The 26,130-nt window shown below is 42.4% G+C and overlaps 1 protein-coding gene across 1 annotated transcript in view; it reads left to right on the top strand.

The window, feature by feature from the left end:
• Window positions 1–26,130, top strand: part of SLC35A5 (solute carrier family 35 member A5) — a 162,866-nt gene that overhangs the window by 35,869 nt on the left and 100,867 nt on the right. The window lies entirely within an intron of this gene.

Below are 26,130 nucleotides of genomic sequence, written 5' to 3'. Positions count from 1 at the left end.
CGTAAACTGGCACAGTTTTGCTGGCAACACCTGGTCTTTAGCTGATTCACACTGGCTTCAGTGTGCTGAGCACCCTCAGTGTAAAACACCAGTTAATTGTAGTTGATGGGTAACACCTAAAAATATCCAACACCTTAATACTACTTTGTTTTCCAAGATTTTGCTTATTGATAGGGATGCTGTTACATGTCTGTGATAACACACTGGATTTGATCTCAGTTATATTGTCTGGAGGTGAAGGTGCACCTTCTACTTTCCTTTAAATTAATGTTTCATAGAAAAAAAACCTTTCCTTTCTTTCCATCTTTTTTTTTTTTTTAATTTTCAAATGCACTGATAAACATTAGTAGTGGTTTTGCTAATATGCATTCAGTTTGTGTTTTGTGGCAAATGATTTGCCCTGGAGGTAGGGGAGAATGCTGAATGTCTGTGCTCATATTTACACGAGGGCAAAAATTCTCAGCCTTTCCCAAAACATCACATCCTACATTCACTGGGAGGTAAGGTGACTGTACCTCTCACAAGAATCACAAAACTGGAGTTCTGTGGAATAGAGGTGGTTAACATTTTCCACTTAAATTGGTGTCAAGCCTGCTGGTTTATTTATCATGACAAGGGAAAAATGTCATTAAAAATTACCTTGTTTCATGGTGACATTTTAAACACACTGTAAATAAAAATGAGGTTTTCATTTCAGTGTTTCATCTAGTTTCATAACAAAGATTTTAAAAAGAAGTGACACTACAGTGCAGAAGCCAAGCACTTGATTTGGGGTAAATGAATTAAAAAATTTGAACTTCCTCAATTTTCTTGGTTTGGTAATAATTTGAAACCACGCAGAGGCAAAACATCACTCATCTGCACAAGTCTAATGATGCCAAGGAAAATACGCTCAGTACATGACTGCAGAGGAAATGAACAGATTTCCACATCAGCTTTGCTGTCTATCCTGTCCAATCATAGATGTGCTGAAGAACTTCTGTGAGGACTTTCTTTTGCTTTCCCAACCTGATTGAACAAGTAGCATGCTACAAAATCTGCTTTAAGTGAGTCAAAGGGAGGCAGATCAGTGAAGATGATGGGTGGTAAGGCAGGTGTAGGGAGGATCTAGCACACAAGAAAACATGCAGCCATGGGGATTATTCTCAAGGCTGATGTTTGATAGTGCCTTTGTCCAAGGTAGGGAATAAACTTGAAATGACTGCTGGAAATATTTTAATCGCTTAGAAAGTAAATAATTTATACATGCGAACAGGGGACTCCTAGTAAAGTGAACACATATTTTGAAGGGCCAGTGTAAGGTTTTACAGCAAGAAGAAAAAAAAACAAAGATGTAAAACATTCATAAGATTCAGAACAATATACTTGAAGAGAGCTATTCAGTAAGAGACTTAAAGGTCACTGTACTGTATATAGCCCCTGGAAATAGGCTTTTGGTGTGATATTGCAGCAAGGAGAAAGCCTGCCAGCTGCCCAATGAAAGTTGGAAAGTCATATAGTGTCAATAATGTGATTTATGCTGTACACACCAGGCTTTTCAAAAAGATTGCAAAGGATGTGATAGCTGGATATGATCCTACTGAAAGGGAGGTGGGGAATTAACTATGTGTATGGCACAGCCACACATTGTTAATTATTTTCTCATGCATACACAGAATACTGACATCTGCAAATGAATTGCCTTTTAATCCAGCAGAGGAAAGCAGAAGGATAACCAATGATTAGGAATTAAATCTTGCTAAATGCAGACCTCAAATAATTGCAATTACTTGAAATTTTTACTAATTATCTTACTTAACCCTGGGATAATTTGGTCAAGAATGTAGCTGTTTTCTCTGGCTTAGTCTTCAAATCAAGGCTTTAGGAGACCTTCTTGGCTGGACTGGAAGTAATCACAAAAGGATGGAGCAAACTCCCCCTGGACACCTCTATGTGGGAAATCTGAGATCAAAATGACACACACCCCTGAAAAGTGCAGCTCACTGGAGACTTATGGAAATTAGTTTTGTAGCCCACTGAACTGAATTGAGCAGTTTGAGAAAAGTGGAATGCAATGTACAAAACCTCTATCCCTTAGAGGGCTTTCAATTAGGAGCTGAAAGTTGATGCTAGGTCCACAAAGGGAAATTATGTATCTGTTTAAGGATGACAGCCCTGCAAGTGTTTTTATACTCTGCTTTAGGCATCAGATGTAAATATATCAAATGTGTCAAGAGGTGTGCATACAAATACACTATTTCAGCTGCTAAATAATTAATGGGAATGTTGACTACTCCATAAACTAGTATTCTTTCTCAGTCCTTCAAAACGAGGAGAAATAAATAGCAGCAAGAAGGAGACAGCCAGAGGACCAACTAAGAACTTTTCTTTAAGTAGACTCCAAGGCAATCCTGCAGAGAGTGTGGGAGAAACAACTCCCAAGGAAGGTGAAAGGAGGTGAGAGCTTGGGAAAACTGGCATTGTCTGCTCTGCACAGTGCTGGGAAGCTGGGAGCCAGATAAGCAGGTGTAGGCTCCCCTGCTGATGCCAGTAGGGGATTATTAGAGTGGAGAGCACCAGAGCCTGAATCCTGTGAAGCCAGACATTGTTGATGCTCTAAGAAGGGCCAGGTTTCTTGAACCCTGCTGGGTCCTCACTTTCCTGAGGGGAAAAAGAGGCTATTATTAGTAATGGGACTGGGGTCATAACCCAGCCAGCAGCTGGAGAAATAACAACTAGCAGTGTAAACAGGGGAACTGCACTTCAGCCCCCTGTATGTGAGCAGGAAAGGGAGTCAGTACAGGGAGGCTTGCAAATGCAGTGACCCATGATAAAAAGAGCAGTGCCTGGTTAGTTGATCAAGCTCCTAAAATAGAAAGCAGCTTTTGATAAATGGGTTGGCTGGACTCATTTGAATCTTCACTTTTTAAATATATATTTTTTCTGTGGAGTCCTCAAGAATGTTGCCTAGAAACAGGTGATGCAATATGCCACTCAAGCTTTAAAAATAAATATTACAAACCATAACATTAAATGTTTTGAACAAGGCTAAGCTTCCTAGGTACTGATAGGATTGCAGCCCCAAAAGTTCAGGCTATAGTTGAGATTCAGGGAAGTTCTGATGCCTGGATGTTTTTAGTGGCCTATGCTCAAGCTGACCTTGACCTTAGCACCTCTGCTTGTGCAGTTTACAGAGCCTCCTGGTGAGAGGAAGGCTCTCACATAGACCCATTTCTTGTTCTACATCTGGTTGACATCTGGGACAGAAACATCAGAGAGGACAAAATATCTTCTGGACAGGACTGACACAAGTTCTGCACCAAACTGACTGATGCAACTGGTGTTTTGGTCACTAAGATGAAAGTGTTGTACAGAGGGCAAATGAGTACAAAGGTTGCCATCTGCCGGCCTTGCAACTGGTGTTACCCAGCCACAGGCTGAGGGTGGTAAAGCCGCTGCAGCATCTGCAGGTGGCCTCTCCATGAAACATCTGCTGAGGTGCAGCCTCCAGAAAACCACAGGAGCAGCCTCAGAATAGTTACAGACAGACAGTCACAGGAATTGTTCTTGAGATGATAAGGAAAATAGGCTTAAATTAATGAAATTGTTAGTGGGTGAGGCCAGCATCCCTCTGTTACAGTGATAGAAACCCGCTGGGAAGCTGTGCTAAGGCATCTCATAATGCTGATGTTGAAGACTGTCCCATGAAGTGCTGTTAGTTACAGCTCCCAAGTCACATGCCTGCACAGCTAAATTAATTTGGCCACTGCAGTGAAGTCACCAGCTGTAAGGGCTTGGATTCCCATTTCAATTTCACACCTCTGTAGCAGAGGGCTTTATGCTGGCACAGGTCTGAACACTGATCCATGCCACGTCCTTTCTCTGGTGTCCTTCATTTGTCCTTCCTTTCTCCCTTTGTCTGGGGGCTGCCAGCTGATGTTGAGCCTTTCTGAACAAGAGGGGAAATTGTCTCATGGCTCTCACAGCCCCACTTTGTGGTACGAAGCAGATTCAAGCAGGATAGAAGCTGGTGCTTGTGCAAATTCTCTCTGCACAAATACTTGGTTTCTTAATGCAGAACTCCCAGGCCTGGTCTCTTTGACAGCTGTTTTCCAAATACAATCACTTATGGCTTTGCACACTTGGAATAAGATCAAGTAGAAATTGTCCTGCAATATAATCAGCTCATTCACTCACCAGGGAAGACTCAGCTCTCCTCTCCACTGGTAGAGGAACTTCAACAAGATTCTGCCAGAAAACAGAGCCCACTGATTCAGGAGGGATTGTTCCTTATGTATTTGTGGGACCTACCCTACCCATTACCTACCCTAGAATATCCTGCCTTACAAATTTTTTCTTGCACCCTTTAATTTAAATTTTAAAAATGTTGGTTTGTTTGTTTGGTTTTTTTAAAGACTTGTTTTGATTATGAAATTGAAGGGGTAGAAATGGAGTAGTATCATGTTTAAAAACAGACTGTGCCACAGTTCATCTGTAGAAGAGTCTTCCAAAACAGGGCTGTGCACAGTGATTACTCTCAGGGACTACATGTCAGAATGCCTTGGGGATGAGTATAAAAAATTACTAGTTACATGGTTGCACACATTCTTGACTAACATTCATTGGTAGTCAATGGGGAAGATTCAAATTCTGTGATGGTTTTAAGTCAGAAAAGCAATTAAGCCTATACTGAAGTACCACCTCACTTTGCTGCTTGCATGGCTCAGTGGAGGGAAGGCAAAGCAAGGCAAAAGACTGAGGTAGAATGAGAATTTAACATTTATGTCCCATTACCTCAGGTCAGACTGAATACAGTTCAAGCCAGAAAGTGACAGCAGGAAATATCATGTGTGGACAATGTACCACTCTTCATTTCAGGCTGTTTATGCTCACTTGCAAGCACTCATGGCCCTTGTCTTTATTTACAAGTACAGGTACATCACAGAGCTTAATCTTCAGAGAAGCCACTCTTCTTTCTTTCTTTCCTTCATAGAAATAGGCACTCCTGTGTCTCACTCAGTAGCAATCTTTGGCTCTCCCTTGTCTCATCTGGCCTGAACGAGATCTTCTCTGCCAGACATTTTTTGAATCTTTCCTTGATGGATGGCAGAGGGGGGCACCCATTGCAGGGGGTGCTCTGTCAGGTGCTCCACAGGCCAGGTGTCTGTAGGTGGAATCAAAAAATTGGGAAAAGGAGTACAAATAGGTGGAAACTCTGGGCCCTTGAGTTATTTTCTTGAAGTAGTTTTCAGCAGCAGTGTCTACTATCCAATGTCCACTGGGAGACAGAGAAGAGGGGGACAAGTATCGGCTTAAACTCGAGTATTTAGAAAATCAAGTCAGAAGCTATCTTATTTAGAGGGAGAAAAAGATCCATGTTCTCCTTGCAGGGGTTTCATTTGCTTCAGGAAGGCCCATGCCAGCCTCCTGAATACTCTCTTTGGCTGGTGAATACAGATATTCCTATTTCCCTATAGAGTTGTTTTCCCTTCTGTGGCTATGTAGGGTCAGAACCTACTCCCCTGGCAGAGGGGGAAAATGGCTAACCTGGTTAGTGTCATCATTCCACAGACATGAATCTTGTGACTTCCCTGTGCTACTTCTGGAAGTAGAAGTATGCACAGAACAATGTAGGTAGCTGGTTCTTAAACCATAATACATGAGATGATGGTAAGTGGTCAGCAGCTGCCAATAGAACAATGCTGACTACTCTGGTGCTTTCAGCTGATAACAAGAAGAGGGTGAAAAATCGTGTGAGAAGTCATGATATTGGCCCAAAGGTTGGGAATTAGGAGTTCTTTTGTCTGTTTTTTTTAAGTCTTTGACATAATCTCAGCTCAGGTTGGAAATGAACCCTGGTGCATGTGGATAGATTCCCACCAGACCAAAACCTAACAAGACAGCTGAATCCTAACAGCCTCCTTAGCAGAAAAAAACAAAGAATAGAAAAGGCTCATCTCAGATAGAATGTCTCACATTGAGGAGATGTACATATGTATCTTTGCTGATTGATAATACTAATACTACTTTATAATCAAACAATAATTAAAAATCTGGGTTTTTTGATGTTGTTGATGTAGTTACTTCACAGGCAATAAATTCACATAAATAAAATTGGTGCAGAAGGGATTAAGATATACAGCAGAGGTAGGGAGTGGTCTCTGCCAGGCACAATCAGTGTCAGTATTCTCATTCAAGATAAAATACTTTTAAAGGGTGGAAGAAATTATGCACATAAATTCCTGATCAATTTTGCACTGCAGGGTAAGAGACATTTTTCACAGTTATTGACAAAGGACATTCCAGCAACTAGTGAAATCTGGATTTCATTATGTATTTTGGGCTACAGTGCAAAAGTACTATCTGCCAGAAAAATGTGGTCGAAGCATGTTTTATTAATATATTGCTGCTGTTCTTGGATTATACCCCTGTAGAGGCTCACATCTGCAATGACACATCTGATAAGTCTATAAATTAGATAGCATTTCAAGGTTTATTTTTGGATGAGTTCCGCTTACAATATACAGGGGCCATGCATATTCTTATTTTTAAGCATTCACAGAAAAAACCTCAGTGCCTTTCTCCAAAAGATCATTGTGGGCTGCTGATGGGGCACATTAGTGCTAAAAGCACAGGTACAAATACAGTGCAGCTAGCTCTCACCAGTGAGTTTGGTACGCCTGTGTGTATTTTCTGATAAGAGACTTTTTAGCCCAGGCAGCTTCTGTGTAAATACATGGTATAAAGCAGTTCAGTGCTGCCAAGATTTCTGTCCAATGAGTGGGCTGGGTCACTGGAAGTGTCAGGAGGCCCAGGAAGACCTGGAAGACTGTCACCGCAGTGTCACCTCACCTTAGAGAGTTATGTTAGTAATAAAAACTCCCTAGCTATTCACAAACTCCAAAAATAACAAAAAAGAGAGGGATAACAGATTTCTTCAGAGAAATACATGGTAAGGACTGATATTTCCATTGCTGGTTTTGCTTTCTTATCTTCATGCTAAAGGCAGGCTTGTATGTGAAGCCACACACACATGTTCCTGATATATGGAACCCAGCTGCCTTGAAATCAATGGCAAGGTTCCTCTGTTCAGTGAAGACTCTTGGATTATTTTGCTCATATTTATAGGATACAATTAAGCTGAAAAGTTAAGAGAGACCACAGCCTTCCAAAAATTAAAGAGGAGAGAGAAAGAAATAAGAAAACAAATATGTGGTGAAAGAGATCCCAGGTGAAATAAGTGGTCCAAGTTTTCAAGTCTGGATGTTGTTATTTTTTCCATAATTGCTATAACAAACTCCTGCTTTCACCAAGGGGAGGTGACCTGGGATTTTTCCAGTAGCAATGGAAATTTAACACTCAAATGACCAGAATTGTTAAAGCTTTTTTACTCATGTATGTCAGCACTCGGAGATTCAAGATATAGCTGACATAGTTTAGTCAAAAGCAAAATTTTGTGACTGCATTTGTGTGTCTATGCACTCAAAATGGAGACTAAGGAACGAAAAACCTCTATCTACCAAGAAGAGATTGTCTTAAGTACCAAGTAATGCACAGTAATGTAGGCATGAGTAAAACATGATTTAGATATCTCATTTTGTTCAGTTATCTTTGAAAGTCACATTGTTGGAATAAGGAAATGCAATTGACACTGATACCACCTTCAGCTGACACAGGACATCTGCTACAGGAAGGCTGCTGTATTTGGAGCTCCAGTTCCCTTCAGTGTCCTTTCCACAAAGGTGACTCATATTACAGTAGCCAATTTACTTCACCTCCCATAATGAATGATTTTCTAATCTCCAGAAGCATAAGAATATATCCATGATCTCCAAAACCATTTGGGATCAGCTTCATCTCTGCTGGATACAAAGGAGATGATCAGATACCCAGTCCATTTAATTCCTTTTCCACAGACTTTACTCTCTGATTTTCATTGTGTCACTATGATTATAGTTACTAACCCTTTCAGAGGACTAAAAAAAACAAAACAACAACCACCACCAAAAAACAGAGAAAGCAACCAAGTCCTGTTGTGGACTAACAGCACTGCAAATTTTTCAAAAACTACCTACTGAAAAGTACTGTTTCACTCGTCAACTAATGCTGCCCATCCCGCCTTGAAAACTGCCTGCAAATATCTATCGCCAATATTTGTCTGGTGCTAAAACTGTAGCCAGCACACTGATCCTATTTGTCCTTAATCTCACCCTTGGACATATACTTTTACATCTGAAAAAACCTTATTCTTGTTAACTGTTATGAATTCCTGTAAGGAGTTTATGGTTTCACCCATGGCTATTAGTAGCCTGGCCATGATTCTATTGTACCTACAGTCTAAAACCTGGACATGAAGAAAATCTCCTCTTCAGAGAGATGATAATCTCTGTTGAGACAAGGTGGAGAGATGGATGCAAGGCTCAAGGGACAATGAGGGTATGGAGGCAGGAGTGTCAGGCCATTGTGGTGGTGGCCAAAGTTTTGCCAATTAACTCAGTGGCAGTGGTGTGGGGGCATTTTGGCTAAGAGATTAGAGGGATTTTTAAGGAACAACATGAAGGAGAAGAATGAGCACTATTTTTTCCAAATGTAAGTGGCAAAATGTGATGTTATTCATCAACAGCAAAAAGCAAAGGGAGCCCAGTACAGAACTAGCCTTTCATTACTTAGTTCATTTAAGGCAAGATCTCAGGTTTTTAACTTCTTGTGTTAGAGAAGTATTTCTTTATTGCTGTACTGGTAGCCAAAAATGTCTGACATCTGCATGACTAACATCTGCATGCCATCATGCACAGCCAGATGGTGGACTATAAAATGTCAGGAAATTTTGGTAATGGAAAGATCAGCAGCAGACTGAAGCACATACCAGAACTATTTATAAAAGGAGAGATTTCATTTTCTTTGAGAAGAACAGAACAGGTGATTGAGAGACTGAGAGACTGACTAATGAGGAGGTAATGAAAAAAGTAGCTATGTTAAGCTTGGGCAAATGACCAGCCACCAGCCAGTGATATGAAGAATCAGAGAGGAGGAGATTTCTTGCTAGGGAGCCTAGAGTGATGGGATCACTGGTCAAAGACAAGTCCAAGGTGAAGCTTTGGAGGCTAAGGAGGAGTTGTATTAAAACTTTGCAAGTAACTCTCCAAGGCAGATAGCAAGAGCTCATTGTGAGTCATGTATGTCTGAGCTGGCCAGAGCTCTAGAGGATCTCTTGTTGGCAGGGGATTAACTCCCAGATGACCGTATTGGCCTTTTGTATGTGCCCCATCTCAATCTGGCATTCCAGTCCTGGAGAGTCTTGGGTGCATACACAAATCCCATGCAGAAAGAAGAAGGAAAACAGGAAGTGCCCACCCAAGCTTTCAGGTGTGACTTGGCCTTTTGCAAACATGAGCCTGCTGACTGCAGAACAGGCACAGCTCTTGGCAAGGGAACTGGGCTGTGCCAGGCTCACACAACATCAGCAAACTCGTTAGCTGAACTGTAGAGGCACAGCCAAACTGTTCTCCCTTTTAATATCTGCCAAATCTAATGCCTCCAGTTCAGCTACACAGCTGCAACTGAGCACAGACCTCAGAGGCAAGGGGCAGTGCAGTTGTAATTCAGAGGTAAATTCAGCTGACAGCCCTGATCCAGGTGGAGATGGGATACTGACTTGATTCCCAAAGCTCCCAGCAGAGCAGCAAGCTAACTCCTAGCTTTTATTTTTCATACTGTCAGAGTTCCATGAGCTAATCTTAAGTATTGATAGACATATGACTTCCCCATATAGTTTTTGGAAAATCAGCTACACCACAAGCTTTAAGGGAAGGCAGTGACTGAATTTGCTGCTTGACATTACAATGTGCCTGACAAATTTTCCAAGTTAGGGCCATATTCAGTGTGGAAACAGACCCAACTTTGCCACTTTCCCCGGTTTCGGTGGATTAACTTGGTATGAGTGAGTGTGTGGCTTCATTTGCAGGAGCAGCATGTGCTAGAGAAAGAAAATGGGTGACTCCTATGTGTTGATTCTTGCAGTTTATTCACACATGAGTTAAATATGATTAAAAGAGACAGGAGCTGGTACCCGAGCCTGTTTTAGTCACCGGGTAGACATAAACAGGCTCTGGGCAGGGTACTGCAGTGAAACAGAGCAGTCTATTACACAACCTTCCCAGCGCTGTCGTCTGCCACCAAACTGTGCCGTAACTGTTTTCCAACGCCATCTAGTGCCACACGGGATCCTCGGAGCGCTCAGGATACTGCTTGTGTTTTGTTACACCGAGTTAAACAGCCATGGCTTGGCAAGGAGAAGAAATGTTTGCATTTCACAGCACTGACAATTAACCAACAGATAGAAGAGGAGCGTTTGATCCATAGGATTTGAGCTGTTAGTTTATTCTAAATGGGGCAAAAGTTGTGTACTGAGGCAATAACCAGTTCCCAGGCAATACTCAGAGTCCCACCTCAGCTTCAGGTCTTGGTGTGAGGCTTCATGATACCCAGATTCCCTTTGCTTTTAATGTCAATATAAAAAAAAACTATGTCCATTCATATTCCATGGAAAAAGAGCCCCCAGATAAGCATAGTATGTAAATTATGCTAGTGATCTTTTAGAGCAAATTAAAATACCCTTCACTTAATCATAGGCCTATTAAAATGGAAGCCTTGCTAAGAAGTTACTGATAAGTACCCCACTTGATGAACCTGCAACATAGCAAGCTTCCAAGATTTATAAATCTCTGAAGAATGAGAGGGAGAAGAGTGATATAGTCCCAGTAAAACCAATAACCTCATTCTATAATCTTTAGCTGTCTAGAAAGCAACAAATCATTTCCCCCCCTACTTTTGAAAACTTTAATATTTTGGAAAGTGTTGGATTATTGTTGGATTTTTTTGTTTGTTTGTTTTTGGAACGGATACTTTTTTTCTCAACTTATTTGTAAAAAAGGATTGATAAAAACCTTATGCTTGAAAAATGTAGTAATTTGGACGAGTGGTGAAGCCTTTTTCATCCTGTAACAAGTTAATAACTGAATTCTCTGCCTTTCTAATGGCAATTCTTACTCTGGTTCTTCATTTGCTTTCTTGGACAGGATATAATGAGAAGTTACTTTATATCTTCTAAATTCTTCCCATCCTGTCTGTTTTGAAGGGTTCTGCTCTGTTCTGTTCTGTTTCGCAGCACAAACATTTGGTGCTGTGTTTTTTGCATTGAGCAGAAAGTTTTGGAACAATCCGTTAATCCAAACCAGACATCTCTTCCCTCACCCCTCTCTCCAGCTGACTCTCTAGCCAGAGGGCTCTGTGATTAAGGGATGTGCTCTTCTCTCAGCAGCAGCCAGCACAGGCCAAACACACTTGTAGGGGGAAAAATGGCACTTAAAACTTTCTACTCCATGTGTGTGGGGAAAAAATGAACACATTCTACCCTGGGGGAATTCTCCATCACCTGTACTGAATACTGGGTGCCCTCTAGAAGGCAGCCTGTAGTTTGAGCAGAAGCTGTGAGAGTGCATGCAATGCAGTGATAACCAGAAGCCTCATTTGTGTGCTAAACCTGTTTTACTTATAAAACCTCTGCCCACAGATCCATGTCTGTAGCAGGTCAGTTCCCCTTCTGTTATTCCAGGAAGCAAGTGTAATAACACACTCTGTAACAGGTCAGAAATACATGTGTCTAGGCATTGCTAAGTGTTTTTATTAGAATCAAGTGAGACAATGCTGAACAATGCCATGGTGCCTTCATTTAGTGCATCCACTGACCCATCTCAGGCCAGTGTTTTTATGTGGCTCTGAACAGACTCATACAAATACAAGCCTCAGTCCCTGTCGCGCCATTGACAAAGGAGATATTATGGCAGTGCTCTGGGTTTTTTCCTGTTTCACACATTGTGGCCTATCTTGGAGGATAATGTTGTCTATATCTATTATTTCCTATTGGAGTTCCTAAACTGGAAGCTGACATTTAGCAATATGTAAGCCTCTGCAAGAGGCACTTTTGAAATACAGCCTTTGCCTTGTGACAGCCTTTCTGTCAGCCAGAATCTGTAAATACAGAAGCAAAGATTGTAAGAAATTCAGTGGTTTTCTCTGTCACTCCTTCTGTTTAGAATACACTTCAGCAATGTCAGCTCCTACTCTGTTTTAGCCTGCATAGGACATGGGCTCAGACCTGCTGTTCTTGAAAGTGGGTTTATGTCTCATCATCACTTCTAGTCAATAAAACTATGCAGAATGGGAGGAGGAGGGGAGAAGTGCATGAACAAACATGTGGATGATCCTTCATTCTTATGTAATTCTTGAAAAGCTTCCTAAGGATATGACATAAGTTCCATCATTCTAGTTTGGAAATGCATGGCCTATAAATGTCCTGTTAAAGCAGACAGTCTTAAGAAAATGCATATTTTTAACTCTGGAATGTATGATTCATTTTTTAAAATGGATTTTTTGTGTTGCTGCTTCTAGTGGGCCTCTTATCACCTCCTCTGTGTATTTCTGCCTTTTTTATCCTTACTGACAGAAGATAGGGTTCTCACTAATGCATCTTTTCCATCCCATACAATGCTACAGTGATAGCTGTGGGTTTGTTGGAACACCCCAAAGTGTCCTGCTCCCTCTGACTGAGCATGCTGCATGAGCAGCAATGACTATGCAGCTCTGATGTCAAGGAAGGTTATTACAGTTCAGCAAGCCTGGCAGGCAGCTGTGCATATAAAAGGAAACCCAAAAAGGATAGAGATGCAAAATCACACTAGGAGAGCAGCAGGCAGAGCACAGGGCAGGCTTCAAAGCCAGGCAGGAACTTTGAGGCTCACCTAGGCCAAGTGGACTGAGAGAGCATGGCCTTGCCTACCAGAGCATAAACACACAGGCTGGCAGACTGCTACCTGATGGCAGGACAGGGGCTATAAATTGCAACTCACCACTAAATTCTCCCTTCTCAGCACCTTTCCTTCTACCCTGATCATGGCTGAGAAGCTTTTTCTTTTGATTTAAAATAGCTCTGTATGCACTACTGTCCTAAGTCTTCACACACTGCCACTGTTTCTGAAAGTGTTGTCATCTCTTCCTTTCTTCCGTGGCATATGACCCCCTTCTCTCTTTCTCTCCTCCTGCCCTGGCTGGGAGTTAAACCTGGTTATGAATGACTTGCTTATGATTGCTGCTCTTTGCCATTTCATTTTCACTTTGTCATTTCACTTCCGCTCTGGCAGTGGCCAGGTCTTAAATCATAGCCTGCAGCACCCAATGTCAGCATGACAAATCTGAGATGGCAATGATAGTCCTGGATGTGAGAAGACTGACCTCTCAAGTTCGGAGTTCGAGTCCCAGCTCAGTTAAAAAAGTAGAAGTTCTGATGAGGAAGAGGAGAAAGAGCATATTGGAGAGCTGATCTAAGTATTGACTTCAGAAAGAGCTTAAATTTGTTTGGACCAGGTCTTGACTCTTCATGGAAATTTTATAGATCTAGAGAAGGATTAGAGACAAGGATGAGGACATGGACTGCATAGTGCACTATGTGAACTCCAGATGTAAGTGAAGCAGCTGGACACACAGTCCTGCTCTTGAGCTCAGACATCCCAGGTGTCTTCCTGCAGAGCCAGCAGAGCAGGCTGCACTGCTGGTGTCCTCTGTACAGCAACAGCTTGTCATGTTTTCCTTGGTTTCTGAACATTGTGCAGATAGTGGCCTGAGGGATCCTGTTAGCCCAGGGAATGCTGTAATACCTGTAAGATACTGGGATGAGTGTTCTCAATGTCTATGAAGCTCTGTGCTCCTAGATGGTTTGAGAGGAGAGAATTTTGTTTCATCCTCAAAACCACAGCAGATATAAGGAATCTGTAGGTACATTATGTTACAATATGCAGCCTTGATGGCCACATTAAACATAGTGATTCTCTAATTAAAGGGAAGGTGGTTTGAGGATTATTTGATTCCAGCTTATTTGAAAGACTGTGATAGAACAAAGTTAGCCATATTTAAAAAATTCACCAAAATACCAACATGAGCAGAATTGTTCAGAGGAGGGAGCAAAAATATTAGTAGATATTTGAGTAGGCATTTGTGATCAACCAGTGCACTGGTTCAAGCTGAAGGAAGGGAGAAGGAAATGGAGAGCCTGTAAGGAATAGCCCTTCTTTTCCTGAAATTTGGGCTATTGCAGCCTGTAAATAGTGAGGTAAACTGAGGATCTTCACTGAGTTAACACTGAATCTGGCACAACTCATTACTGATGATGGAAATACAACTACTTGATTTACCGGGAGCAGAAGAAGTGAAAGTTGTCTGCGATGTTTTCAGTGGGTTGAGATTGCCTTTATCAGAATATTTGCAGATGCTGGTTTGCACAAATGCTTATGGACATCATCCACCTCCAGTGCTATTCCTCTGTCAGTTGAACCAGGTGCTAGAGGAATTCCCAAGAATTCATAAAGCTTTATAAAGAGATTGTAAGAGGCAAATGGGAAGGTTGCAGAATACCACTAACCAATAATCCAAGAGGATTCTGTGGCTCCTCTTTGAAGGAACATTTTGAGAGCTTCTCGACTTTGGGGGAATCACCATACATGTTCAGAGCCCTAGTCTGGGCTACGTCCTAGTTTGGGACAGCATCAATTAGCTCCTTGTGCAATGGAAGTGAGAATGAGCGAGAAGGGAGTACTTTCTAATTTGTGTTGTGCACTGTCCAAATGAACTGACTAGCTGAAACAGCTCAGACATATCTGAGAATCTCTTTCATTTTACTTGTTCTTCTCAGAACAAGGGTGAGTTGTGGAGGAAATCGAACCATCTGTTGAATCATGACATCTGATAGAAAATCCAGAAATCCCACCATTTTTGTGGTTTACTACCTGAGTAAAAAGTTTATTTATATGAAATGCTGGATTGCTTTGCAAACTACTCCAGCAGGCCAAGCCAAGTTGGTGTTCCAGCACCATGAATTTATGTCCTTGCTGTGGCTTTCTGCCAGCATCCTGTCCATTGAACTTTATTTACATTAGCTCTGTAAAACCTTACTTCATTCAAGTGTCTGAAGGGAAGCACTCACTTACTCCATGCACTTTGTCCTTGACTGTTGCCAGCTGGTGAAAAGGTGGCTGGTCGCCTTTCCCAGCTGGGCCCTGCCATTCTGAATGTAATGAGAATTAAAGCCACTGATTCACTGGGGCTGCTCAGGTTCCAGTTTTGAATGAAGTTGTCTTAGCGAGTACAAATGCAAAATACTGGACAATTAATTTCTTCTTCTAAGATTGAAAGATAAATCCTTTGTTTGAAAAATAAATGTCTTCAGCAGGCATTGCCTTTGGTATCAGATCTTGGCATACTTCAATCAATATACTGGTAAACTAATCTGGTTTATGGTTCACTGAATTTCAGTTTGTTTTTTTTTTCCTTCTGTAACTTTCAAAGCTCTTTACAAAGTGGAAGGGTTTTCATTTTATAGAAGGGAGAAATGGAGGGAGGAAGAGGCAGATGCTACTGTCTAATCTAGTATAGATCCTCATGTGAAGCATCTTGAGTTTGATGAATAAATGTGGTCCCAAGGTCTCTTACTGCCAGAACTAAGTCAACTTCTGTAGGAATGAAAGATAAAGGAGGTGTGACTCTCTTTGGTGTGCTCTGGTGCATAAACGTTCATGATGGAATTAAAGTCATAAGTTCTTCTACGTGTTCTAAAAGGGCTTTCTGGAGACAAAGATTTGCTCTATTACAAGAGAAGATTTGAATTAGGATTCTTCATTTTTAAATTTGTTAAATAGTTTGGAAATGAGATTTCTCAGAGAAGTGTCCCCGTTTTGGAACATGTAACTATTGCAGTGTTAATATGCAGACTACAGTATAGCAAAACTTTTCTGATTTAAAATACAGATCTGCATGTCAGGAGACTTCACTTTCTGGCTTAGTGTTCCTTCATTTGAAAAGGACAATAGCACTTACCATTCATCACCAGGGTGCCAGGAGTGTGTAAAGAGCCTCAAGATGCTTGGATACAAGGTTTGAAGGAGCTAGTTAGTACTGCTATGTCTCTTAGTATTATTGTTTCAATTTTATTCCTTGCTCAGATTTTATCTTCAGTCTGTGGAAACCACAAGCAGAGAAAAAGGAAATGTTTTCTTGGCTTTGTGAGAGGCAAGCAAAGGAAGATTGTTGTAGGGCCGTAAGGATGGTCAGCCCGGAGAACTACTGGCACAGCCTTCTTCCCTAGAGACTAAAAAAAATCCCCAAACAAACAAAAGTAAATTTCTCCATTACTGCTATGGTACCTACCAGTGGAGTATTGATATTCATCAGGGCATCTGTGCAACACCTCCAGAATTTGAAAGAAAAATTAAGATAAATCAAAATTGTTTGTTTAAGTTTGCTATACAGGTGCTTGCACCTTTGTGGGAATAAGCCATTTCCACAAGCCAAAACCACTGTAGAACTGCAGTTTTCATGGAGGTAGCTCATCTCTCTCTCCAGGGCATACAGACAGCTGCAGCCCTCTCTCATAGCCAAACAATTTCCCAGTACTGTGAGCCTGGGATCTCTCTGAAGCAGGTCTCTTTCTGAGTCCTAAATGTACCATCTCTCCTACCCTGGCTGAAAATACATCCTGCCTTCCAGGCTAACTGATACACCTCTGGAAGGATTCTCTTGGAGAAGGTGCAGGTGACATCAGTGAAGATGCATTTAAACTCGCCTGGGAACTTGGTCTTGTTTTAATGAAGAATATATTGACTACTTTCATCTACAAGGTCATGGCTGGTCAGCAATGAAGGAACTTAAAACACTCTGGAAGCCCACTTTGGACCTGTTAAAGAGCACTGTGAGCACTTCTGTTTATTTACTCTCCCCACCCTTCTCTTTGGTGTAGATTAGAGGTAAAATTCTCCAGAGAGTGAGTTCCTCATTAAGATTTCCGGTACCTCCCAGTCTGCAGAGGCTGGGATTACCACATGAAGGGTATCCTGCTATTCTTGCCTCTGGTCCAGGCCCTTTGAAGGGACCCTGGAACACTTTACAATAGTACAGATTTATGAGCACTGTGCAGCCTGCCAGAGCCTTTCTAAGATACTTCTGTAAACTAATTATGGGAAACTGCCCCAGGCTTCTGTCATTAAAATACATTCTTAGCATTTCATGAACAAAGCTTAGTTTCCTCCTTCTGTTCCTATAGGATATGATCTGTTTCCTGACAGATGTTTACTCTAAAACATCAAGTGATTGTTGCTGAGGAAAGTAAGTGAAAAACAGTGTGTCACCTATGATGAGTCACAATGTGAATCCTGAAATCCCAGTGTGATCTTAACTTCTCCAATGCCCAAGGAAATTGCTTTTTAAGATTTTTTGCTTGTTTACATTAATCTGATTAGAGACTGGGCACTTGGAGTTCTGCAGTTTGTCGTCAAGCCTTCCTTTTCAACAGTGTCTTGGCATGGCTTTTGACCAAAAGCCATTACCCACCCACTGGCTACTTGGGCACCTGAACAAAATGAGCTGATCCATCCAACTGCTGGCTCCTAGGTGCTGCCCCACGGGGTGGCAGGAAAGGCAGACATACAGCAAAAACAAGAGGGGCTGTTGGCAGGAGTGGAGAGCTGGCTCACGAGGGCAGGGACACAGGGAGTTTGGGCTGGATGGCGTGTGTGATCCCAGAGCTGGAGCGCCGGGCAGGCTCGATGCACAGGGACCATGACTGCCATGGACCATGACAGATGACCATCCTCTCCATGGGCTCATCCTAAACACTGCCTTGAGAGACACTTGTTCCCTGCATAGACAAGAACACAGGGGCAAGGTGGAATAGAAACCCCAGATTCAATTCATCCTCGTGGAAAAGACTGAGGCACCTTCTGGTTCAGACAGGTGGTGAGGTAATCACCCCTCACCGGATTATCTAAGACCAACTGAGCTGCCAGAACAGGGTAAGCTTCAGATTGCCTAGCCTGTAATTACTCAGTACCTGGCAAAATAATAGAACAGTTTATATTAAGTGCCATCACACAGAATTTACAGAATGGCCAGGATATCAGACCCAGTCAGCATGGGTTTAGGAGGGGTAGGTCATGTTTAACCAACCTGGTCACCTTTTATGACCAGGTAACCCGCCTAGTGGATGCAGGGAAGGCTGTAGATGTTGTTTATTTGGGTTTCAGCAAGGCCTCTGACACTGTCTCCCACAGCATACTCCTAGACAAGCTGGCAGGCCGTGGCTTGGACAGGAGCACTCTTTGCTGGGTTAGGAACTGGCTGCATGGCCGGGCCCAGAGATGGCGCTTCATCCAGCTGGTGGCCAGTCACCAGTGGTGTCCCTCAGGGGTCTATGCTGGGGCCAGTTCTGTTTAATATTTTTATTGATGACATGGATGAGGGTTTAGAGTCTTTCATTAGCAAATTTGCAGATGACACTAAGCTGGGAACGTGTGTTGATCTGTTAGAGGGACGGAGGGCTTTGCAGAGGGACTTGGAATGGTTGGATGGATGGGCAGAATCTAATGGGATGAAGTTCAATAAGTCCAAGTGCCAAGTCCTGCACTTCGGCCACAATAACCCCCTGCAATGTTATAAGCTAGGGACGGTGTGGCTGGACAGTGCTCAGGTGGAAAGGGACCTGGGGGTGCTGGTTGACAGTCGGCTGAACATGAGCCAGCAGTGTGCCCAGGTGGCCAAGAAGGCCAATGGCATCCTGTCCTGTATCAGGGATAATGTGGCCAGCAGGAACAGGGAGGTCATTCTTCCCCTGTACTCAGCTTGAGTATTGCATTCAGTTCTGGGCCCTCTGTTTAGGAGGGATGTTGAGATGCTTGAGCGTCTCCAGAGGAAAGCAACGAGGCTGGTGAGGCGCTGGGAACACAAGCTGTGTGAAGAACGACTGAGGGAGCTGGGGTTGTTCAGCCTGGAGAAAAGGAGACTCAGGGGTGACCTTATCACTCTCTACAACTTCCTGAAGGGTGGCTGTGGGGAGCTGGGGGTCGGCCTCTTTCTCCGGGCAACAACAGACAAAACAAGAGGACACAGTCTCAAGTTGCGCCAAGGGAGATACAGGCTAGAATTAAGGAGGAAGTTTTTCGCAGAAAGAATGGTCAAATACTGGAATCATCTACCCAGGGAGGTGGTGGAGTCACCATCCCTCAATGCGTTTAAAAAAAGACTGGATGTGGCACTTGGTGCCATGACCTAGTTGAGGTGTTAGAACATGGGTTGGACTCGATGATCTTATAGTTCTCTTCCAACCTAGAAATTCTGTGATTCTGTGATACTGTATCATTAATTACTTTCATTACCTCAGTGACAGTCTGCCATATGTCGTCATTCACCTGAGCTAGAACCTAAACTTGCATTTTGCCAGCGAGCAGGGCACTTATAAGCACCTCAGCTTGTTGCTGCTGTTGCATGTGGTGGGTATCAGCTGCCACCCTAATTCCCGTTAACACCCGAACTCTGTGTGAGTGTTTTAGATGCAATGTGCATGTGCACAGTGCTCATACAGATCTTGATTTTAAAGGAGCTGAAAACTCCAGGGTGGAGTTCTTACCAAGGCTTTCAACTGGTGTATAGGTCAAGTGCCAGATGATCTGCTACAGCACAAGGCTTTGAACTGTTCTCTGAAATTCTACAGCCGTCTTCCTGCTATAAGGTTTTGAGCTGCCAAGTAAAGTGTACTGGGAAAAGTAATATGCAGAAGGACGTTCATATTTTCCATCTGTAAATTCTTAAGACCAAAGATTCCAGAAGAACAGACATATCTGTTTTGGGGGTAGTATTATTAACTGAAGTTCTGATTCAAATTAGCCCCCTGAAGTTCTGATTTAAATTAGCCCTCTCTTCATCTGCCCCTTTACTTTTTAGTGTTTTGTTGGGGTCTTTTTGGTTTTTTTTTTTATTTGTTCATTTTGACTTGGTTTTCAGGTTTTTTGTGGGTGTGAGGTTTTGTTTTGTTTTTTATTTTTAATCTCTCACAAGGCATCTAGGTTAGTAATGTAGGCTGGCCACAGCAGGATGTTTACAGTGCAGTCTTCTGCCGTGCAGGTAATTTTTTCCCCTGCAAGTGACGGGTCTGGAATTCTTCCTCAGAGTGAGATAGAAGCAGGAAGAGAATCTAAAATCACCCTCCTACCCCTGCCACACATGCGCAGAAGAGGAAATACTGAGAAGATTTTCTGTGGTGTGAAGATTTTAGGGGGCAGAAGGCCTCTTATAAATGCTGCTGGAGATGACAGTAGCTGCAGAGGAGTCAGTGAGGAAGAGGGTATTGAGAGACGAGATGAAGGTACATGCAGGAAACTCCTGGTACATGCCTAGACCAGCTGAGGTGGGTTAGGGAGGAATTGCAGGGTTCTCTTCCTGTATCTCATCCCATGAGGAGGTGTGCAGGCAGGGAGAGACCCTTGCTAACATGGGTGATGATTAACTGATTTCCATTAGCTGAAGCTCTGTCTCTTGACCTCATAGCTTTCTACTCAGTCTTGACTTTGGTGTAAATTATTTTTAAAAATGGGGGATAAGAGGAACAAGCTGTGAGCCGCTGGAATACTGGAGAAGCAGCATAGCACAATCTCCAATTTGAAGTGGCTGTAGGTGAGGCAGTAATTGAGGAGTACAGGGTGGGGAATGATTTGGTCAAGCAAAGAATTGGTGGATTTAGCTGTCTGTTTACACATGTGACTCTTCTGATTATTTTTCCTTTTCTCAGCAGCATAGCTTGGATCTAAGCCTATTACAGACAACCTTAACTTCCCCCTTCCTTATTTCCCATAGTAAAGGTTAAAAAAATCAAATTCTAAACAAATTGTAGGCTCAAACTTTCCTTTAGAACTTAGAGGAAAAATTCCCTCCCTTCCCTCCCCTCTCAATTTCTCACACTCTTCCTACCTGTTTTGGAAAGATTCTGAGCTTTTCCTCCTGAAAGCTGATGTTGATAGATGTGCCCAGCAAGGGAGATGGAGAATTCCCACAGAAGAACAGGGCAGAGGTGTGTGCATCCCTGTGATTCTTCTGGAAAGGGAAAATGAAGGAGACAGGGTAGGCTACTTTGCAGCTGAGGTCCACCATAGTGTGACACAGCCAAACAAAAATCTCAGCTCAGAGCCCAGAAAAAAATAAAGAATTGCTTAGATGGCTTTTGGACTGGCTTATAAAAGTGCTGCAGGGCTTCATTCTGCTACAAGGCATTTAATTAACCCTGGCCCCCAAACCTGTCACCTGCAGTACAACAGGGCTGCCCCCTATGCCAGAGCCAGCAGACACCAGCTTGAAGGGCATTTCCACCACGTTGCTCTGCACAGCATGGGCAGCATGGACATGACTTTCTGCTCTACCATTGCCTCACAGGGCATCTGTGTGTCTGTGATCTGATGCCATCATGCTCCTGTTTCAGCAGCAGGAGAAAAAGGCATTTTAGTGCCACTAAAGCTTGTGAACCACAGGCTCCTCCACTCCAGCTTTTCCACTGATGGGGCACTGACTGCTATCCAGACACAGGGGAAGAGCTGTCTTATTAATGACCTGATGCAGACCTGGCTGTTTCAGCTTCCATCTACTTCCACTCCAGAAGAAACCAAAGGTAGAAGCAATACATTTGGTCTCTCCTAATTAATCTCTGGCAATGTGGAATAACTTACTATGATGCTGATATTTTGTTGTGTTTCTTACAGAGGAAGTGCTCTCCCTTCCTTTTAAGTCCATTCCACATCCTGACAGACTTCTCTATCTTATGTCAGTAAGAAAGAGACACTTCTGGAGCTAAAACAGTGATAAGAGGCTTAGAGAACATGAACTGGGAGTGAAGACTGAGAGAGTTAGTTTTGTTTAGTCTAGCAAAAAGAACGTGGCAGGAGCAGAGGTGGGAAATATGATAGTGTTTGAACATTTTCAGGGGTGTTACTCAGTGATCAGTTCAGCAGGTCAGGTTTGGGTACAGCAAGGAGAAATCAGCCTAAGTTAAGCAAGAAGACTTACATTAGATATATAAGAAATATAGAAAAAACAAACAAAAAAATCTTTCTAGCTGTAAGGGTAGTTAAGTTATGGTTGTCTAGGGACTTGTAGAATTATTGCTCTTACAAGGTTCATGAGAAGGCTGGATAGGCAAAAACTGAAGAAATAGGATCCCAAAATTTCACTGCATTTCCACAGTAACTTTTGTGGATGACCACCAATTCAAATACTTTTTAGTTTTGACTGTATTCAGCTGCTTGCAATCACCTGTCTTTTCATTTTCTCTCCCCACCTTCCCACATATAGGTGTTTTCCTGTATTCTGTATTCCTCTTGAGGCATTTCAGATGAAAACACTGCGTGATTTTAGTGTTTCTGTAATTTCTGTACATCAAATTTGGACATTGTCATTGTAGAGTAGCAAAGCTCAGCATTTAGCTGTTGTTTCGTATGGCTTCTAGCATAGCAAGATTTTTGTCTTTTGTGTCACTGATAATAGAATCTGTGATTCTAGAATCATAGAATGTGCTGAATTGGAAGTGATCCACATGAATCATCAAAGGCCAACTCCTGGCCCTGCACAGGACACCCCAAGAATCACACCCTGTGCCTGAGAGCATTGTCCAAGCACTTCTTGAACTCTGCCAGGCTTGGTGCTGTGACCACTTCCTTGGGGAGCCTGTTCCAGGGCCCATCACCCTCTGGGGGAAGAACCTGTTCCTGATATCCAACCTAAACCTCCCCAGACACAGCTTCAGGCCATCGCCTCGGGTCTCATCACGGGTCACCAAGAGAGGAGATCAGTGCCTGCCCCTCCTCTCATCCTCACAAGGAAGCTGTAACTGCAGGGAGCTCTGTCCTCAGTCTCCTCTTCTCCAGGCTAAGTGACCTCAGTCTTCCCATATGGCTTCCCCTCAAAGCATGGCACTGTCTTCATGGCCCTTCTTTGCACATCCTCTCATAGCTTTATATTTTTCTTATATTTGTGTTGCCCAAAACTGCAAACAGGATTCAAGGTGAGGCCACTCCAGTGCAAAGCAGAGTGGGAAAATGCTACAGGAAAAATAACAATAACAATAACAATAATAATAATAATAATAATAATAATAATCATTATCATCGTCGTCATCATCAACATCATCATCATCACTATTATCAGTCTTCTAGAAATAACTCAGCTTTATCTTTGGCTACAGGGAAGCATTAAAGAGAGCCAGGGATATTTGTCGTGTTGAGCTGGATGAAATATTACCTCTTGGCTACGGCAGGATAACTGCAATGTGGAAGGTACAGTATGTTTCAGTTGAGAGGTCCGTGACTGATTATGTAAAGCTTCATGAGAAACACATTTGGTGTTTCATAAGTACTCACCAGAGAGCAGCAGGTCAGCAGTAAGATCTCATGCTTTGGAAGGATACACTGTGCTACATGCATTTTTGAGCTAGTGTAACCAGTTTTTTTGAAAGGAATCCACTGAAGACTTGGGATGCAATCAGACCTCATGTGTCAGCTACCCACGTCAGCTGCCCAGTGAGCAGGACCAGCACTGTAAGTCTGTGTGTGCTCAGACCCTGACCCTGAACAAAACAGATTGAAGGCAAAAGAAGAAGTGAGGGCTAAGTCATGTGTCCTACTTAGCTACTCAGTGTCTTTGAGCAAACCCCAGTCATCCTGTGCTTGACTTTCCAGAGGCATTACTGTCCCTAATGAGGAAGAAGAGGCTTAGTTCCTCCTCTGTCTGCATAGGGCCACACGCTGCTTCTGCATTAGCATCCAGACTTGCAGCCCAAACAGCGTCATGTAGCACAGCAGAAACCACAGCCAAGGTTTCCTGCGGGAAAGCTGTGACACTTTTAAGGACACTGAGACTCATTCAGTGCACACTTTGGCAGTGTGTCCAGCCTGTCATGAGCATGTTGTCTGAGCTAGTGGACGAAGGTAAGGGAAACATCGGCTCTCGTAACTCAATGTGTGTAGACATTGTTTGGAGGTAATGGGGAATCAGGACCAGTCAGCACCGACACAGATTTCCATGGCAGAGTATCTGGTATTAGGAAATGGCTGCTGCCCTTGGATTGAACTGCCTCTGCCCAAGTTGTGCCATTTGGTAAGAATAATGGTCAAGATTTGGTGGAGTATTTGGTGGAGTATTTGGTTTTGAGGCTGATGTGTAGATAATGTGGGGAACATGCCCTTTTTAAAGCATTTCAACCTGAACACGTGGCCTCTTTGTTCTCCCTGCTTTCCAGAATCCCCTGGAGGTTTAAACCCTTCCATGGTGCTTCCTCCTCCACGTGCAGTTCCCCCCACCACTGAGGTGCTTACCAGCTGCTGCTTTTCAGGCTTTTCAGTCAATGAGGCAATAAAGAAGAATTGCAATTTAAACTAGTCCGTAGGATGCTGATGACATTTCCCCCTACTGTATTTTAGACCATGCTGGCTCAAGCCATCTTGTATCTATCCAAAGTTAGTGCAGACAAGGCAAGCTTTGATCTTTCCAAAAGTGCAGTGGTGTACGTCTGCCGTAATGTGATGTCTCCTCTATTATGGCTGAGCCTGGAACACAATAACATCTTATAGAGGGCTTTGGAGTTTAGACTACAGCCCATTTATTTATTTTGCTGGAGCAGTGTCCCATAAGGAAAATCCTAGGCTGGGTTTAAAGAGCCAGACAATGGAGCAGCCGTCACATTTAGATGTTGCTTTTGAAACAATACCCTAATGCTACATCACTTTGCTTTGCTGGGTTCTGCTTCTACTTGCCAATGGCAGAAATCACAAGATCAGAATTAGTGAAAAGGGCTTTAGGGCTGTTTAGTGCAGAGCATGTTGAAAATGAAAACACCCACTCAACACTGCTGCAAAAGCAGCTCTCTGGTTCCTAGGTTCCTTCTTGATCAGTGGATAGAGGCATTACCTCACACTCAGTATGGAGTCAGGGTGTGTGTCTCAGACTTCTGCAGGAGTTACGCTTACAGTAAATATTAATAGAGCCAGATGTATGGAAAAAATTTAGACCATCTATTACCATGGAAAGGGCCTTGAGACTCCAGTATTTATAGAAAAGGAAAAGAGACATGTCTAGTCTTACTGTCTGTGAAAAGAATCTTAAAACATTTTTGGAGTCTACAGATAGCCCAAAATAACAGCCTAAAATTGTATGACTTGCTGTATTTACAGCCTATTGATTTTTAATGATAAAATGAAAAAAAGAGCAGTATTTTGTAACAATATATTCTATTGGAGTTTTTTTTTCCTAAAACTGGGTTTTAGTGAAGAATTTTAATGCTGTTTTGCTTGCTCTATTTGCAAAGCTTCTCCTCCTGCTCCCAGTTTTTTAAAAAAATACAAAAATCATAAATATAAACAGATAAAAGCAGCTGCATATTGCAAAGGGGCTTGGGGTGAATAACTTTTTCATTTATTAAAAAATTATGGAAAACATGACTGACATTGGTAAACAAAAACATGAAAAGGCATTGGAAAGCAAACACTTGACATTTATTCTGTAAAGTGAGCTTTTAATTCTCATTAGCTTGAGTAGAGCAATTTATCTAAGAGTTCTGTTGTTGGCTTCCTTGCAATATTAGGCACCTCTTACAGATTGCTGAATATCCTAAGCATCTAAAGGGACTTACATGGCACTTAAGCACCTCTGAAACTTCTAAATCTTACTTGCTGTCTTAAAATCAGTGATTTCTACAATACAATTTTGTGCAGGGATTTTGGAATCTGGAGTTATGTATGCACATATATCTGTATATATATGTCCAAGATAGAAACTGAGATATTGGGGCAAAGGGAATTCTGCATTATTTATTATTTCCTGATGAACCCCTTCACATTGTTAGTACTTTTCAAATTTATGAACTCCTTGAGATCTGTCATGTCAGATTGCTGCAAAACCTGGGATTCTTGCTGTGAAATTAGGACTAGTTTGATATGGATTACATGCATTTTTGCTAGTAATTATAGGAACAGCACATTTGGCAAGCTGTCATTTGACAGGGGTACAAGTATGGCAGGTCAAGCAGGGTGACAGAAGTTACTGGGAGCAGCTCTTTCAGCCAAGTTTGGTTTTTAAAGGACCAAGTCAGCAGCAAGAGACCAAAATAAAAGAGTCAAAAATCTGAACCAGAAAAGCCAAGACTTTGTGTGATACTCTACCTAACTGCTTAAATCTTTCTGATTACTGCTTTCTGTGTTTATTATGAATGAGTACAGAGTTTCTGGGCTCTTGCTCTGA

The sequence above is a fragment of the Melospiza georgiana genome, chromosome 2 (genome assembly GCF_028018845.1).
Source record: "Melospiza georgiana isolate bMelGeo1 chromosome 2, bMelGeo1.pri, whole genome shotgun sequence".
NCBI lineage: Eukaryota > Metazoa > Chordata > Aves > Passeriformes > Passerellidae > Melospiza > Melospiza georgiana.
Note: the sequence above shows the minus strand (reverse complement) of the source record. Positions and strands in the feature narration are given on the sequence as shown.